Raw genomic sequence first — 17,528 nt, 5'->3', positions numbered from 1 at the left:
ACACGGTGCTTCCTGTTTGTAAATCCCAACACCAGCGATTTCCACAGCAGTGCTTTCAGGGCCTGTAGGTGTGACAGCACAGTCATCCCTTGCCCTCCCTGTTCCCATCCTGGGGACCTGGCACGGAGCAGCCTGCTCTCTGGAGTATGCATGAACGCCCTGCATCCTGACACCACTTCCAAACACTGCAGATCACTGAAGGTCGATTTTAACTGCATTTCCATATATTTCCAAAGAATACACCAGAGAAAGATTAAACACTTGTCTTTCATACAGGAATCTCCATTGGGATTCCCTAACATGATACCACACTAAAGCAATGCTCACATGTCCAACAAAAGAAAACAATACACTTATGAGTGTTAAGCCTGCCCTTGGCTGAGTAATATGCCCCAGTGTATTGACTGAGCCTCTTCTGTGATCCTCGGGCAACAGCCAGGGCCCGACTCAGAGCAGATGGTGGATTTAAAGAATGCTGTGAGCCTGGGAGCAAGCCAGTTACCCAGAGCAGAGCTTCTCACTTCCAAATTACTCACACATTTTTGTCTCATTTTTCACTTTGCAATACTTAACACCTGGAGGGGAAGGAGGATCTATGTTCAAGTTCATGAACTATGCTCAGGACGGCACAAGAAGGTGAGAGAAAAGGAAGCCCCCAGCAATATCCCAAGACAGAAGGTCTGTTGAGCCTTGGACCTGTGTGGCTCTGAATCCTTGAAGCAGCTCATGGTCCCACTTCCAGCTGGAAGTCAGCCATGATGACTCTGCACCACTGCAGAGCCCGGGCTCTGCTCACTCACTCGTTCCCTGCGTGCCAACAGTGGAACACAGGGAAACGCAATGACTCACAGAGCTCGCATCTCAGCATCATCAAGTGCCACCACTAGATGATACAACATAAACACACACAAAACATGGGGGTCAAGACCTGAACAAGGTGAAAGAACGACGAGGTGTTTTCAGCCCTCTGTGGGATATGAACTTTATTTCTGAGTGTGACCAGAAGTCACTGGGATGACAATGTGTGAAAACCTGTTATACTGTCATCTTTGCTTTAGGCTTTTCTTATAACCACTATTCCTCAAAGTTTGTTTCCAAACCCATGCGCTGGAAGGCATTTAGGGGAAAAGGAAAAAAGAAAGTCCCTGGTCACATACTGTGGAACTGATCCTGGGAACGCACTTTGGACAATATTGATTTATATAACCTCTAGTGGGAGACCTGCTGTTTCCCCCAGGTGGAGAGAGCTTCCTGAGGATAGAAGCCATGTCTCCGGCCTCTATTGTGCGGCCAAATTTGGCCAATGGGTTGTAAAGACGAGTAGTAGGGATAAGAAGAGCAAAGGCATACACAACAAAAACAGCGCCCACCCCTGGGGAGGTGCTGCCTGTTCGGGTCATCTTTGCTCCTCAGCAGGAGAAACTTCTTTTCCCCTTGGAGAAAGCTCATCATACTAAACCTCTGAGAATCCCACGGCACACTACCCCCTGCCCTGTCCAGTCATCTAGGAAGTTCACAGCCACCTCAAAATATTCTGGATGACAACAGGGGCTGAGACTGAAATTTTCTGTAGAAAACGGGCCTCTCTACTCTGCTCAGTGCCTGAGCAGAACCACATGCAGGTTACCCACCCTATATAACAATAAACCAAGATAGCAACTGCACCCCTGGGTTGAGATTTGAGTCCCTCAATGGGAAAATATGCATATGTGTAAGAAAAAGGAGTGAGACCAGAAGGTACATGATGATGCCTGTAGGGAGAGCCCTTGATCTCTACTCCCCCTTCCTCATGCCCGTCTCTGGCCTGAGCCCAACGGGAACGAGGAACCACAAACACAGACTGGTTGGGGGAGCTACACTGGGCCTCTTCAAAGTGTTAGGTCCACAGAGAGCTTCAAGATGCAAAGACCATCCCAGGAGACAGACAAGATGAGAGGGAAATGCAGAGACAAAAGCAAAAATTCACAAGAGGACCCACACACCCTAACAGCAGGAGGCAAGAAGCGGCTGTCCTGGGACCATGTTCCCGAGGACGAGCCTTCAGGATGTTTGGATGAAGGCTCCTAAGAGGCTCGAATGCTGGTGGGCGCAGGTGCGAAGAGAACGCGCTGCAGGCAGAGCTTGCACGCCAGAACCTTTGCTGCCTGCTGAGCCCCCTGAAAAGCTGATGACGGCTCAAGGCCAAATCCAAAGGGCCAGAGAAAAAGGTCTCGTGGGCCCACCCACCCCACCTCAATTCTGAACTCTATCACACAGGTTGTGGCTCAGCTCCATCCAGGGTCAACTATAATAAGAACTAAACTAAACCCAGGTTAAAGAGACAGAAAGAGCCAGATCTACGCAGCACTTTATAAGCACAAAACTAGCCCAGCTCAAAAACACAACCATAGATGAAATAAACAATTTAAAAGAATAAATGTTTTTAAATCATGGGGACCGTAAATTCAAAGATGCCTTGCATTGAGGCAATTAACTCATCACAATAAGTAACAGCAAATCAATCCCCACTAATTGCTTTTGGTGCAAAAACTTAGAAGACGAGCATTCTCTGATTATTGATTTTTGTTGTAATCACTTGCGCTGTCAAAACCGTGGTATTTCTCGAGAATACACTGCACAGTCATCTATGGACAGGGATTTAATATAATATAAAATACTTGGTTTCCATTTTTTCCAGAGTTTCTTAAAAAAGCTAAAATACAATGGAGCAGAAGATGGCACAAAAAGGTTTTTAGCAGAATCTCTGCAGTTAAAGTCATTTAACAAATGGCCCACGTGACCATCCCATCCTATGCCTTCTTCCTCCCACACACACACCCGTACTCAAAGGAAACAGGAGAAACGCAGGCAATCTCAGAGCCTTCAGTGCACTGTAATTTCAGAACAGAAAGGCAGAATGAAGTGCCATGGAAACCCTGAACTCATCCTTACCCTCTGCCCCAAGGCTCCTAATTTCCACTTGGGAAAATATCCTGGCTGCTCACTTTATACTCACTCAGCATCTTGCTCAAGAGTTTTGCCTGATTTTTAATTGATATGTATACACACACACACACACACACACACACACACACACACACACACCTGCAGGCTTCCATAAGCAAGTTAGCAAGGGTGGGAGGAGAAAACAAGATCTGAGCACTACCTCTTTGAAAACTACATGACTACTAAACATGGTACTTAGCTAGATTCTGGGCCTCGTTCTTCTCACCTATAAAGTGGACACATCAGTACCTGCTGTCGGGATCGCAGGGCCAAGGAAAGGAGAACACCTGCTGTGGTGTCAAGTTCACGGCTGTTGCGCAAAGACTGACCCACCTGCCTCCTCCATTCTGGTACCAGAGATTTAAACATGCAGCCTTGTGGCGGAATTCTGAATGCAAAAATGCAACTAGTTCCTGGAGAAAGAAGTTGAGGTCTAAATAAAACCACAGTGCCATAGCAGTGCAGCTGACGGGCACTCTGAGAGTGCTCAGGGGAGACCATTAATCGAGGCTATTTACACATGTGTGCCTTCAAACTTCCTGTGAGATCATCGCCTTCCTTCCACTTCCTCACTCACAGGGATTAGACACAAAACTAGGCATAAGTTTCTGACACATGCTCCTTGTGGCTGACCTCATCCCAAAACCCATCTTTATTCAACTTTGCCTCTGTGCCCTTGTGCACCCTGGGTGCTCAGATGTCCCCTATCTCTGTATGTCTCGCTTATTTCAGTTCGACACGCGCACGTTACAAAGTCCTTTGGCACACATTTCACCTCAGGAGCAACAGGCGATTAGCACGCACACATGCTTGGAAGCTGCTTTGCTAAAAAGCACTGGCGGCTCACTCGGACACACGATGTAACTACAGCCGAGAGCCCTCCGCCTCCACCTGTGCCCGTGCGTTGAGAGACATCATGATCCTTAGCCATTCCTCCTGAGTGAGCCTGGATTCGTGGTCCAGCAGACCCTTACAGGACAGACCAGCTCCCTCCCCCAGGAGCGTGGGACCTTGTTACTTCAGCAACAAGGAGTTCTTGGACCACAGTGCAGATCCTTAACTGAGACAATGACTACCAGACCACAACTTGACCAGGACTACTTGATTATGCATGCCTTATCCCTATCCCCTCTATTTAAACCTAAAATTAATGCCAAATACAGACTTGGGGTCACCGAACCCTTTGTTGTTCCTCTTCCCAATGTGACCACATTAAATAAATCACTGTTTTTCATTACTGCTGCTTTAATTGCTGTATTTAGAGAAGGGTAGCCAAACCTAGCCTGCTGTAGCTGCCCTAAAAAGTTGCGTTGCAATTACACTAAGGCCCTCTGGTTCTTAGCTATCAGAATATAGATAGCTGACTTTCCAAAGGTTTCTAAAGATAGGGCTTTTACAAAATAGGATAATGTAACATTAATTCAACCGAAATATGACTTAAGAAGAGATGGTGCTGGAACAACTGTTTTGAGCTCCTACAGTCCTCAGAATACAATGGTCTGGTAATGTTACATGTACTACAGTCCTCAGAATACAATGGTCTGGTAATGTTACATGTACTACAGTCCTCGGAATATAACGGTCTTGTAAAGCGGCACCTACTATAATCCTCGGAATACAACGGTCTGGTAATGCTTCATGCATTTGCAATTATTTCCGGTACACATCTGGCTATGCCCAGATCTGAGAGTTTGGCAGACTGGGTTGGCTTTACCCAGGAAGCCCATGTGCCTGGCACAATGCATTATCCAGAAACATGAGGTGTGTTAGAATTGTGCTTTGCATCAAAAATCAAATTTTAGAAAAGCAAATAAAAATTTAATTAGGATTGCCTACATGGGCACAGGTGCTGGGGAGCAGGTTGTTTACCAGATCACGTAAGTCCCACCAGTGCCTACGCCACTGCAGAAAATGTCTCCCGTGTCTCCAGCCCACATTTCACTACTTTAGCTGCATTTGTGTTGTCTTGTAAAATTCTGAATACAGAGTTGTAACATGACATAATTGCCCATGGACTACTATAGCTCAACAATGGCAGTGAAATCAGATTAAAATCTCCCTTATCTCTATTAGCTTGTGGCAGCTGCAAACATGTGGCTCTTACACAGAAACAGGCAAAATTCTTCGGGCTTAACAGCACCAGTTTGTGAGGATTCAGCAACATTTAGTCACATAAAAAAAAAAGTCATAGTGTTGTCAAGATGATGGTACTGGCCAGATTCCCAATCTCATCTCCACCTATGAACCTGCTGGCCATGGAAGCAGGGCTGCTTCTCTCCAGAGGAAGGACCCTCGTAGCTGAATGGCCAAGAGGGTGACTCTGCATCAGAAATAAAGAACACTAAAATAAGAAGGGAGGGTCAGCATTAAGCCACACTGAACAGCTTTCGAAAACATACACATTTCAAAACTGCTGATTTCAGTAGAGTTATGGCCTTTTGCAGACGTGTGCATTCACACACCAGACTCCTGGCTTGCACCCTGGAGGTCCAGAAATGCCTGGGGCACATCTCAGTGCAATGAAATCCACAGTGGGAAGCAGCGATGAGAGAGGGCAGCAGGGCATGTACAGGAAGGAGCAAGTGTTGCATGTTCGCCAGTCTGCCACAGAGAAGACACACTTATTAAAAGGTTCTCTGTGCCAAATGGCGTATTTATATAGTTGGGACTCTCATGAAGGAGTGTCAAATCATTATGACCACTGATAATGTCTCCAAAAACACACAGAGCCTGCCCAAAGCACCAAGACTTAAGTAAAGGTGCCATGCATGTCAAGAAAGAGTCTGCAGAGGCAAGACAAGCTCAACCCTGAGAGGAAGAAACCAGAGAAAGCAGGACAGAGTCTGCTGGAAACTAACATTTAAACCCATGGCCAAGTTCTCTTCATTCTCTCTCTTACTATGAGAGTCTCCTTCCACCTAAGAGACAGGTAAATTACAAATTACAGAGGTTAGTGAACTTGCCCAAGGTCATGTGGAAAATGACCTAGATTCTAAGATAGCTAGATTCTAAGAGAGCCTCCAGGCACATGTGGGCAGGCCTTGCTGTGAAACACAGGGCTTCCATCAAGCTGTACACTGCTGCTTCTCCTACAGACACTCTCAAGGAGCGCACATCTCGAAGGCCCTCCCCACCGTTTCTACAGTAATGCCATGGGACAAAACCTCCACAGAAGAGCTGTCAGAGGGTGTTCCTGATAGCCTTGAATCCACATGGGTCACTCCGCTTGCAGGAGACTGCTGCCTCGGCCGCTCTCCTGGCTCCTGACTCTCAGGTGAAATTCCCAAGGGTCTACATCATTAGAAGAAACCAACATGAGTAATGTGGTGCACATCCAATCTGGGAAGGAACCAGGAAAGGCCTGTCAGAATCACACAGCAAGTATTAGTCTGTAGGGAATGACACATGGCCATCCCCCAGCATTATTGACCCTGCAGGTCCTTTCATAATGTCCATCTGATGACTGAAGTAAAATAAACCTAAGTGACAAATTCCACAAAGGGACAGGCACTGCAGGGGAAAGGAGAAGCCAGTGGCTGCTTGCAGCCCTGGCATACTGACCTGTCTGTTTACGCCTTCTCTGTGAAGTGACTGTAAGAGGCAGGGACTAAGGGCCATGGTAAGAGCAGCCAGGCAGGGAACGTAAACCAGCATCACCCATACAGAGTACAAGGTTCTCAAAGTGCACAGCAATGTCTCCAAAGCTGGACAAGCAGAAGAAGAGAGAAAGAGCTACCATGGCACAGAAAGCCAGAGTGGGGCTGGAAAGAAACAGGAAGTTCCGGGTCACCCCGAAAGCTGGCAGCTGCCTTGGAAGCTAACAGAGACCCAGCTGTTGCACTATAACTCAGAATGGCTACCAGTCTCCCCAGAGCCCAGAATTTCAGCCTTACTGGAAGGAAAATACTGATTCTGTTCTCAGAACATCTGAACACAGGGCAAGGAATGTGCATGCTAACAAGAGCCTAAGAGTGGTGATATGAAGTTAGGGTGTTTTGTGGTTCTTGTCTTATTCACAGAATAACATACTTTTGGAAACTAGACTATGTTAAAAATGAAAAATGGGACGTCTACAGCAACTACTAAACACACACACACCAATTAGTCAAAAAGTCAATGATGCCGGGCATTAAAGGGCGCATGCCTTTAATCCCAGCACTCGGGAGGCAGAGGTAGGAGGACTGCCATGAGTCCGAGGCCACCCTGAGACTCCATAGTGAATTCCAGGTCAGCCTGGGCTAGAGTGAGACCTTACCTCGAAAATCCAAAAAAAAAAAAAAAAAAAAGTCAATGAATCCTCAGTGGGGATATATTCAGATATAAAATATCTGACTTGTGCCCCTCAAAACTTTCAAGGTGGGCTGGAGAGATGGCTTAGCGGTTAAGCACTTGCCTGTGAAGCCTAAGGACCCCGGTTCGAGGCTCGGTTCCCCAGGTCCCACGTTAGCCAGATGCACAAGGGGGCACACACGTCTGGAGTTCGTTTGCAGAGGCTGGAAGCCCTGGAGTGCCCACTCTCTCTCTCTCCCTCTATCTGTCTTTCTCTCTGTCTGTCGCTCTCAAATAAATAAATAAATAATTTAAAAAAAATAACAACTTTCAAGGTCAACAAAAACAGAAAAGGTATGAGAAACTATCAAATCCAAGTAGAGCCACAAAGCACATGATAATCAGCACAGTGTGACATACTGATGAGATTCTCGGACAGAAGGCTATAAAAGAACTCCAAGAAAACATGAGCTCAGAGAGTCAGGAGGCAGCAACACCGACTCATCACGAGTCAAAGCTGCACTACACGTATGCTAGCGGTGATGACCGGGGACACTGGCCATGAGACATAACAGAAATTCTGTATCACCTTCACAGTTTTCTATATACATAAATCCACAGTGGTTGTCAAGTAATACAACAAAGAAGGTGAAATGCAATCCCCCGAATACTTGACTCACCCAGAAGCCAGAGGAACAAGAGAGCTGATGCACTGGGTAGCAAACACTCCCCAGGAGCACTCCATTCATTGCATCCCATGGGAACAGCCACTCTAACGGAAGGCAGTGATGAGCAGACTGGTTGCATAGATTGACAGAGACAGCATGTAGGCTCGTGGACACACGGCCACAAATGTGTAGCTCCATCATGCTGGCTGTTTTTGTTGTGTTATGAACTTACTTTGTATGGACACATCATGTGCTGGTGCCATCATTTCCCTCCTCCCTGCCCCATTCCACTGAGACCTCCTCTCAGTGGGGTTGCTGGTATTTCCCACGGGGTTGTGGGTTATGAGTTGGGAGAGCAGCAGTCAGTCACTGGGGAGGGGGCAATGCCTCTGGGTATGCCATCCCAACCAGTGGCTCCTATAATTTTTCTGCCATAGCTCCATGCTGTCTGTAATAATGTATTTCAAAGGTGAGTTCTGAAAAAGGGCCTTTCTTCATAGTTTCTAAACCAGTGTGCAGGTTGTAGAGCCTGTGGAGCCCGCATAAGAACATGAGGGAAAGCCCTGCATCAAAGACATCAACTGAGCTCTGGCTCACTGGAAGCAGCCCTGGGTTTAGACGTCCACCACATGCACACTCCAAGATCCCACAGCAATGCTCGTGTGGATTCAAGGGATCTGGTGTGGAAGGCGGCAGCAGGCCTTGAAGAAGAAAGCCCTCTCCTTGTGGAGAGAGGAGGCCCTCCTCCCGACCATGGTTATGCAGAGCTGATAGGCCCTATCTGCCTAAGCTGGGCAGACAGTCCTTACTTCCTTACTGGCTGTCTTATCAAAGCAATCCTCATAAAAACAGCCTTAGAAATAAGGATACCTCTGATCAAATGCTTCAAAGATGGAATCGATGGTTTAAGCAGGCAAAGGAACCTCCAAAGGCCACAAGTTGCTAAGCGGCAGCACCAAGATTGTGACCCAGTCTAGCAAACCCCAAAGTCAACAACCAAAACCAAACAACACAAAGAAAATTGTACTTGGATCTAAGCAATGAATAAAAAGAAAAATGTGGGCTGCAGAGATAGCTTAGTGGGTAAGCGCTTGCCCATGAAGACTAAGGACCCCGGTTCAAGGCTTGATTCCCCAGGACCTACATAAGCCAGATGCACAAGGTGGTGCATGCATCTGGAGTTTGTTTGCAGTGGCTGGAGGCCCTGGCATGCCCATTTCTCTATCTACTGCCTCTTTCTCTCTCTCTGTCACTCTCAAATAAATGCATAAAAATAAACAAAAAACAAAACAAAACAGAAAAACATAGTACCAATTAAAATTCCTTAATTTATAAACACAATTCTATCAAAAAATAATATGAGCATAATCAAGCTGGTTTACACTCTTTACTTTTGTTCAATAATATGAGCATAATCAAGCTGGTTTACACTCTTTACTTTTGTTCTTTTGGGAGACTGGAGTCGTGATTTCAATAGACAGGGTAGGAGAAAGAATCAACATTCTTGGATCACTCACTAGGAACAAGGTGCCAGACCCACTACCCACAAAAATTCGATAGCGTTTAATATCTCGAACACCAGGAGACAAATCTTACTGCCAGCATTTTTCAGGTAATAAGATTTATACAATGAAGTTAAGTACCACAACCTACAAGCGGCCCCACAAGGACAGGAGCCTTTCTCTGGTTCTAAACACTCCACTTTGCTATGAGCCCTCCCTGCTCTGTGATTTTCAAAAGCCAAATAGAATCGCAATGAAATTTCAAAATCCAATTTGTCACCATGTTCACAGGATGGAATCACAGATGAGTGACATGTGTATATTCTGCTCTGGGTAGGATAGTTTCTAGGATATAATTTTTTACTCAATTTTTAAAATGTTTTGTTTTATTTATTTGAGAGAGAAAGAAGCAAAAAGAGGGGAGACAGAGAGAGAGAGAAAGAGGGAGAGAGCATGGCACACCAGGGCCTTTAGCCACTGTAAAACAAATCCAGATGCATGTGCCATCTTGTCGTCTGGCTCTACATGGGTTCTGGGGAAATGAACCTGGGTCCTTTGGCCTTGCAGGCAAGCACCTTAACTGCTGGGCCATCTCTGTCTGTAGGCCCTACTCAAAATTTTTGATGTTTCTTTTTTTCACTCAGGTTTGTGAAGTTAGCAAAGCATTCAATTCATATGGTTCCAAACTTGACACAGGGAAAAATGTCACTCAATCCTGCCCTCCCATCTAGCCAGCTCCTGGCCTCACCTTCCACAGGTAATGTGTCTTTGTTACTCTCGCATATAGTCTTACAGAGGCTGATAAGAAAATGAATAAAAGTAATATAAATATAATATGGCACTTTTTAATCTTCCTTTTTCAAAATATTTTTTTATTTGCAAACACAGACAGAAAGAGAGAGAATGGGTGCTCCAGGCCTCCAGCCACTGCAAACGAACTTCAAACACATGAGCCACTTTGTGCATCTGGCTTTAAATGGGTACTGGGGAATCAAATTTGGGTTCTTAGGATTTGGAGGCAAATGCCTTAATCTCTGCGCCATCTCTCCAGACCTTTTAACCTTGCTTTTTAAATATCATTATATGTCCTAAATAACTTTCTATAGGAGTAAGCAGTGGGATTCAGGACTCTGTGTGCAGCTCTGTCTGGACGCCCCATATGGATGGAAATGTAGTCATTCCCCATACAGTGTGGCTTCTTACATCTGTAGTATCTTTGCAGGAGGTAATTCTAAGGATCAGTGTTAACGCCCCATCACAAACATTTGCAATCTTGACAGAGCTTGACAACCCTGATCTTCACAGAGTTGTCAAGGCCACTTTCACTCCTCTCAGCAATGTATGGGCATGACTGTTTCCTCATGGCCTCCAGCAGAGTGTGCACATGAACTTCTGAATGTTTACCAATCTGAAGTGAAAAATGACATCTTAGCATGTTTTTCCTGATTTCTTTTTATCAGTGAAGTTGGGGGTTACGACATGGACCCAAAAGTTATTCCCTTCCTTATGATCTTTTCTGTTGATACCCTTCATCTACATAACTATTCACAAAAATTAGACAAGTATTAAAAAGACAACATCATATAAACATATAGTAGACCCAGCTGCTCAATGTTGTGGAGTGGAGAGCTCACGTTATCCAAGAATGCAACGCGGGGCACTGTGTGTGTGCTGAAGCGAGTCTCTACTCAGGCTTTGATATCTAACAAGGACGCTAAGAAATTCCCCATAGTTCTCCAGAATGCATGAGCTAACACATCAATCTAGCAAGCAGCCCAGGAAGGGATGGAGAATGACCCATAAACAGCTAAAATGGTAAATCTGAGAAACCGTTTTTAGATGGGGCTGTGATTATGCCCAACTTGACTGCCATCTGATATTTACCTAATCCTCTCCTTTGTCTCCTCCACTTTCATTTTCTTTCTCTCCTCTTCTCCCCTGTTCCTCCACTGCCCACCCTCCTCAAGCCAGTGCCTCTCATGACGGGAACGAGGACAGCAGAACTCCATTTCCAGAATCAATAATCACAAACCCGCTTCACAGGCTGAATAACTCAAGTCACTCAAACATGTAATTCTCCAAATGATATATATGGCACTAGCAAGAAAAAAAAAAATCCTCTTTAAATAAAAAGCTAGGAATCTGAAAATAGTTACTTTTGATTCATGTACAAGGGTCCTTCCACCGACTAACAAGTCATGTCACGTGCAACAGAGCCACGGGGCAGCTGGAGGGTTCTAAAAGAAAAAGAACTCCGCGAGGCGAATCCTCCCTAGTAGTCACACAGTGTTACCTAATGATGAGCGAAATTATTTATCTGCAAGAAATCCAAGCACTGGATAAACTAATCGGGAGACAAAAAGCCAACACTGCTGATTAAACACTGGAGGCTCAGCAGCACAGCAGCAAGTCCAGGTCTAGCCCTTCTCCAAGGTCAGAGTGTTGACGCTACCTAGGGACTGCATCGGAACGGCATCTGCAGGAAGAGCATACCGTGCCTCTGCTGCTTGTCAGCCCTCATGTAGTGGCTTTTTTTTTTATTTTTAACTGAGAGCAAGCAAACTACTCAACTGAGAGGGATGTGGCCAACTAAACCATGACATCATCTTTAAGTGGCAATGACAAGTATTTATAAACGTATTCTAGTGAAATGGGAAAATGCCTATAAAATGATAAGGGGGGGGAGAAGCAACAGTTATAACTGCATAAGGTCTCAAGCCCTGTCTTTGACCGGGAGGTCACCCTATTTTGGTAGGGAAGCATTCTTAGAAAAGCACCAAGCCGCTAAGCAGCACCACACCCTCCAGGAAGAACTTCTCAGTGGCAAAGCTGATGTCAGGACTGCACTGCAGGACCACGAGATCTCTAAGAACACCCATCAAAACCATTCCTCTAAGAAATTCACAAGCACTGTCAAAATCTTCCCTAATGAGTTCTAAATAAATATATTAACAGAAGATGTGCCATTGCAAAGGCAGTCTTGCCTGATGGCATGTTTCTAGTCACATCATGAATTGTGCACCAAACCCAAGAAATGCACACTGGGCTCCCAGTACCAACCAACCTCAACATATTAGAACTGTGCTGTTTTGAATGTGAATGCATGTCCCCCAAAGCCTCAGGGTAATTTTTAATTTTCATTTTTATTTTATTGTATTTATTTTACAGAGAGATAGAGAAGCAGAGAGAGAATGGGAGCACCAGAGCCTTCAGACACTATAAACAAATTCCAGATGTGTGTGCCACCTTATGCATCTGGGCTTACATAGGTCCTGGGAAATCGAACCTAGGTCTTTGGCTTCACAGGCCAATGCCGTAACTGATAAGCTATCTCTCTAGCCCAGCCTCAGTGTGGTGGTTTGATTCAGGTGTCCCCCATAAACTCAGGTGCTCTGAATGCTAGGTTCCCAGCTGAAAGAGATTTGGGAATTAACGGCTGCTGGAGGCTTATGGGTGTTATAGCCAGTTTCCCCTTGCCAGTGTTTGGCACACTCTCCTGTTCCTGTTCTCCATCCTTATGTGGGTCAGGGGGTGATGTCCACCCTCAGCAGATGCCATTGTTTTCCCTGACATCATGGAGCTTCCCCTCGAGCCTGTACACCAAAATAAACCTTTTTCCCACAAGCTGCTCTTGGTTGGGTGACTGCTACCAGCCATGGGAACTGGACTGCAACACTCAGGGTTTTTTTTTTTTTTAATTTTTTTTAAAAAAAAATTTTTTTGTTCATTTTTTATTTATTTATTTGAGAGCGACAGACACAGAGAGAAAGACAGATAGAGGGAGAGAGAGAGAATGGGTGCGCCAGGGCTTCCAGCCACTGCAAACAAACTCCAGACGCGTGCGCCCCCTTGTGCATCTGGCTAACGTGGGACCTGGGGAACCAAGCCTCGAACCGCGGTCCTTAGGCTTCACAGGCAAGCGCTTAACTGCTAAGCCATCTCTCCAGCCCAACACTCAGGGTTTTTAATTAACATTAAGCTTCCTACTTGAGTCTCCAGTAGCCTGCTGGAGGAGGTGTCACTGGGGGTGGGTCTTAAGGCCAGCTCCCCAGTGTGTAAGGAGGTATTGAGGGCTTCTTGGAGACGCCTCCTTGCTACTCATCTATGGAAGTAAGCCAGGTTCTTCCACCACTGATGGTATTTCCCCTGGACTTTGTAAGTTTGAAATAAACCCTTTCCTCCCAATAAGCTACTTCTGGTCAAATGTTTGTCCCAGCAACGAGAAAGTAACTTCAACAAGTAGAATCTGCTCAAGGTTTCTGGGACTAAAAGTAAGATTAGTAAAACAGAGAAATTTGATTTTTAGTAATTTTTGCTATTTTGACATATATTTGTGTGTTATGAATTTTCTAACCTATACAAAGATGTGAAATGAAAGTTGGAGAATATGGTAAACAGTGCAATGTCCCTCTAAGACGCCCATGTCCTCATCCATACGACCTCCCAGAACAAAAAGCAAGTAAGAGGGAGGAATTCAGCCGAGAATGCAGCTTGGGGTGGAGCCCTTGCCTCCCATGTGCAAGGCTCTGGGTTTATTCACAGCACTGCAACAACCACAGAAACACTGCAAGAAAAAGACTTAACTAAGTATCTGATCTTACCATGGGGATATTACCTGGGCTATCTACCTGTCATCACAGGTGTCTTTTTCTTTTTAACTTGTTGCTGAAACAGTGGCTCATGTATCATAAGGTAGCCTGGAACTCATGATGTAACTGAACACGATCCTGAACTCGGATCCTCCTGCTCCCACTGCCAAGCACTGAGGCTACAGAAGTGTGCCACCACATCCAGCTTACATAGTGCTAGGGAGTGAAGTCAGGGCTTCACGCATGTTAGGCAACCACCTGAGCTACGTCCTCAGTCCCATATGGGTCTTTAAAAACTAGAAGAGGAAATCAGAGAAGAAAATGTGATGGCACATGCTGTGTTGCTGGCTTGGAAAGGAGGAGAGGTCAACCACAAGCCAACAACTATAGGGGAAGAAAAGGTCAAGAGCACAGTCTAGAAACCAGTCCTGCCAGCACCCTCATCTGATCATAGCAAGAGCCATACTGGCTTTATGAATAACAGAACTGGAAGACTGTGTTGGGAAGGATGTGTGTGTGCACGTGCACACATATGCAGATGTATGCACCCCATGTGTGGGACCACAGAGGCCAGAAGAGATCATATGGATTCCTACTCCACTGATCATCTGCGTGTCCTTGAGACGGAGTCTCTCACTGAACCTGAAGCCGCTGTTTACAGTTGGACTGGCTGACCAGCAAGCCCTGGTAACTCTCTACTGTCAGGTCCTCACAGGAGTAGGGCTGCAAGTATGCATAGCCATGCTCAGTCCTTTATGTAGATATTTACATGGGTGACAAACTCAGGCCCTCACGCCTGTGCAACAAGCACTCTTACCCACGGAGCCATCTCCCTGGCCCAGTGTGTTGTTTCCATTCTCTAACTTGAAGGTAATCCATTACAGTAGCAAGAGGTAACTAGTAAAGGGGTGAACGAGGACAGCATGTGATGGTTTAAAGATAACAATGCCCCCCATATCTTCATGTGTTTAAATACTTAACCCCAGCTGGTGCTGTCTGGAATACTATGAAGCACTTAAAGGTGAAGCCCGGCTAGAGGAGCGTGGCCCTGGAGCAGCCGGGGAGCGTTTCAGCACAGGCCCACCTGCTGCACTCAGCTCAGCATGGCTGCTTCCTCGGTACCGACATGAAGATAGGCTGCTCGGCTGTCTGCTCCTGCCATGCTTTCCCTGCCATGATGAAGCTTCCTTTCCAAACTACAGGCTGGAAGTAAACCTTTTCTAACCATGAGCTGCTTCCCGTCAGGAGTTCTGTCCCAGCAGCAAGAAAGTAAGTGATACACAGGCAGAGTCACTGGCACTGTTCGGATGAGGTGGCTCATCTAGAGCATGTTCATGATGCTTTGTCAGTCTCGACTGCCTGAGAAATACCATTGTTGTAGTCACCATCTCATTGCTCAGAAAAACACCTGACCAGGAAAGCTTGGGAAAAGAAAGAATTTATTTCAGTCTTTCTGGAGGAAGCTTCATCATGGTGGAGGAAGCTGGCTCATTCATTGCACACTCATACCAGAGAGAGAAACAGAGCAGACAGAGCTCAAGCTGGCTCTAAACACAGAGAGCTGGACTCCACTCCAGGGTCTGCCCCTGGTAACACCCTCACTCCAGCAGGGCTCCACCTCCCACATGCTCTGTTCAACGGGGACTAAGTAGAAACTCAATCACAGACACGTCCAGCTACCGGGACACGACGTTCAAAACCACCACCTAGATGCATGAGCATAGGAGAATTACAATTACAGAAGGACAGAGGCCAAGGCAGGCTAGTGCTCCTCACTGGGCCCTCAGTCTCATCCCCAGCTGCTGTCCCACCTGGTACTAGGAAGCTCGAGTCTACGTGAAGCCCAGAGAAGCCAGGCATGACTCAGGGACCAGATCAGAGCAACTGCTGCAGGCCCAGTGCCACATGCCAGGTGGGTTGGCAGGGCAAAGGAAGTAACCACATATATGAGTGACACGCAGCAAAACGGATGCCCCACTCACCTGCCCTAGACCCAAACAAGAGCCCACAGCAGAAAGAAAAAATGGTTATATTTCAAGGCAGAAGACTGCTTCAGCTGTGCCTGCTTGTCCCACACTGATGATGTCCGCACACTGATGTCCCACACTGATGTCCCACACTGATGTGCCACACTGACGTCCCCCACTGATGTCCCACACTGAAACTCAAGCATGAATGAAAAGCCTAGCACAGCTGGAGGGCAAAGAAAAGAAGTCCACCCAATGGGTCTAATTCTCACATGCAAAGTGACCTGTAAAGGTGCCCAGCACTCGGCTCTCGCTCTCGAGCATGGTAACTGCACTAGCTGCAAACAGGGTAGACTCTCCTAAACAACACATCTGTGTGCCCTGCGAGGGAAAACCGAGCACTTCTCCCTCACCACATGCAAAACATGCAGACTGCAAATGATCCCCCGGCTCACGCTGGCACTCCCACCAGGTGACACATGGGTTCCGCCCAAGCAGCCCATGTTCAGCGCAGACCTCAGGAGCAGGTACCTAAGCATCAGGTTGCAATGGCCTCGGCTACTTCCAGTCCCCCTTCTGCCCACAAGTCACTGAGAAGACCTTATGCGAAGAGCACAAGAATAGCAGGGAGAGGATGAAGGTCAAGTTCTGGTCCTGTTTCCTGAATGTGGAGGTGTATAAGCCCTTAACTCCTCTGAGCCCCTTCAACTACACAAGGAGAAATCCCAAGAACTCATCTCTCACAAGTTGTTCTCAACACGGGATGAGCTTGCTGCTGGAGGAGGGTCCAGTCACCTCACAAGTGGCGGACACAGGTCAGTGAATAGAAAACGGCAGTGGAAACCTGAGTGAATGTGTCACTAAGACGAGAGGAGCAGGGCCCTGGGTTAAAGCCAGCCTGAGCTGTCTGACAGAGAGCGGTTACACTCAGAGGCGGGGTTCTTCCTCTGACGAGCACAGGCAATGACGTGTACTGCAGAAGACTGATGGTGATGGACGTGAACTTGTGTGTACAAATTGTGTGTACAGTGCCAGCACACGAGATGCCCAATGGCGTGTCCAAGTTAGGAGTGTGGTGACCTGCAGTCCCTTCCACTTTCGATGTCTTTGGAATTTTCCTGTGTACAAAGCAACAGCAACAATGCCAAGGGTCAAGTTGCCCCAAGTAACAAGCAGAGCAGAGTTTTCGGTTGAACAAACGACCGGGCTAGATTCTTTGGCTCCATCCTTGCGCAAGAGTGGCTGAGGAGATAGCGCCACCTACAGTAAAGGACCATCACTTACAGGGATGGGCAAAGAGGTGCCCTGCCCCTGCTGGGGTCCTGAGCACCACCTCCTGGTAGGCTCCATCACACCTGTTTTAAGAGGTGATTCATTACCCAAGAGCTGAAAGCACAGGTACATGTCCCTAAACCTGCATGCTTTCCTTTAAATCCCTCCAGGATTTGTAGTAAGATCTGCAAGCTCTTGAAAATTGTTCCTTGACTTGGTTTCCAAAGCACAGACAGATGTACACTTCTGGAAAGATGAGCAGAGCTCACTGAGATT

The 17,528-nt window shown here is 46.5% G+C and overlaps 1 protein-coding gene across 2 annotated transcripts in view; it reads right to left on the bottom strand.

Moving 5' to 3' along the window:
* The window catches only part of Zfat (zinc finger and AT-hook domain containing), a 214,114-nt gene that overhangs the window by 55,099 nt on the left and 141,487 nt on the right, over nucleotides 1-17,528 (bottom strand). The gene's annotated exons all lie outside the window — the stretch shown is intronic.

The sequence above is a fragment of the Jaculus jaculus genome, chromosome 2 (genome assembly GCF_020740685.1).
Source record: "Jaculus jaculus isolate mJacJac1 chromosome 2, mJacJac1.mat.Y.cur, whole genome shotgun sequence".
In the NCBI taxonomy this organism is placed as follows: Eukaryota; Metazoa; Chordata; class Mammalia; order Rodentia; family Dipodidae; genus Jaculus; species Jaculus jaculus.
This window is presented reverse-complemented; position numbering and strand designations above follow the sequence as displayed.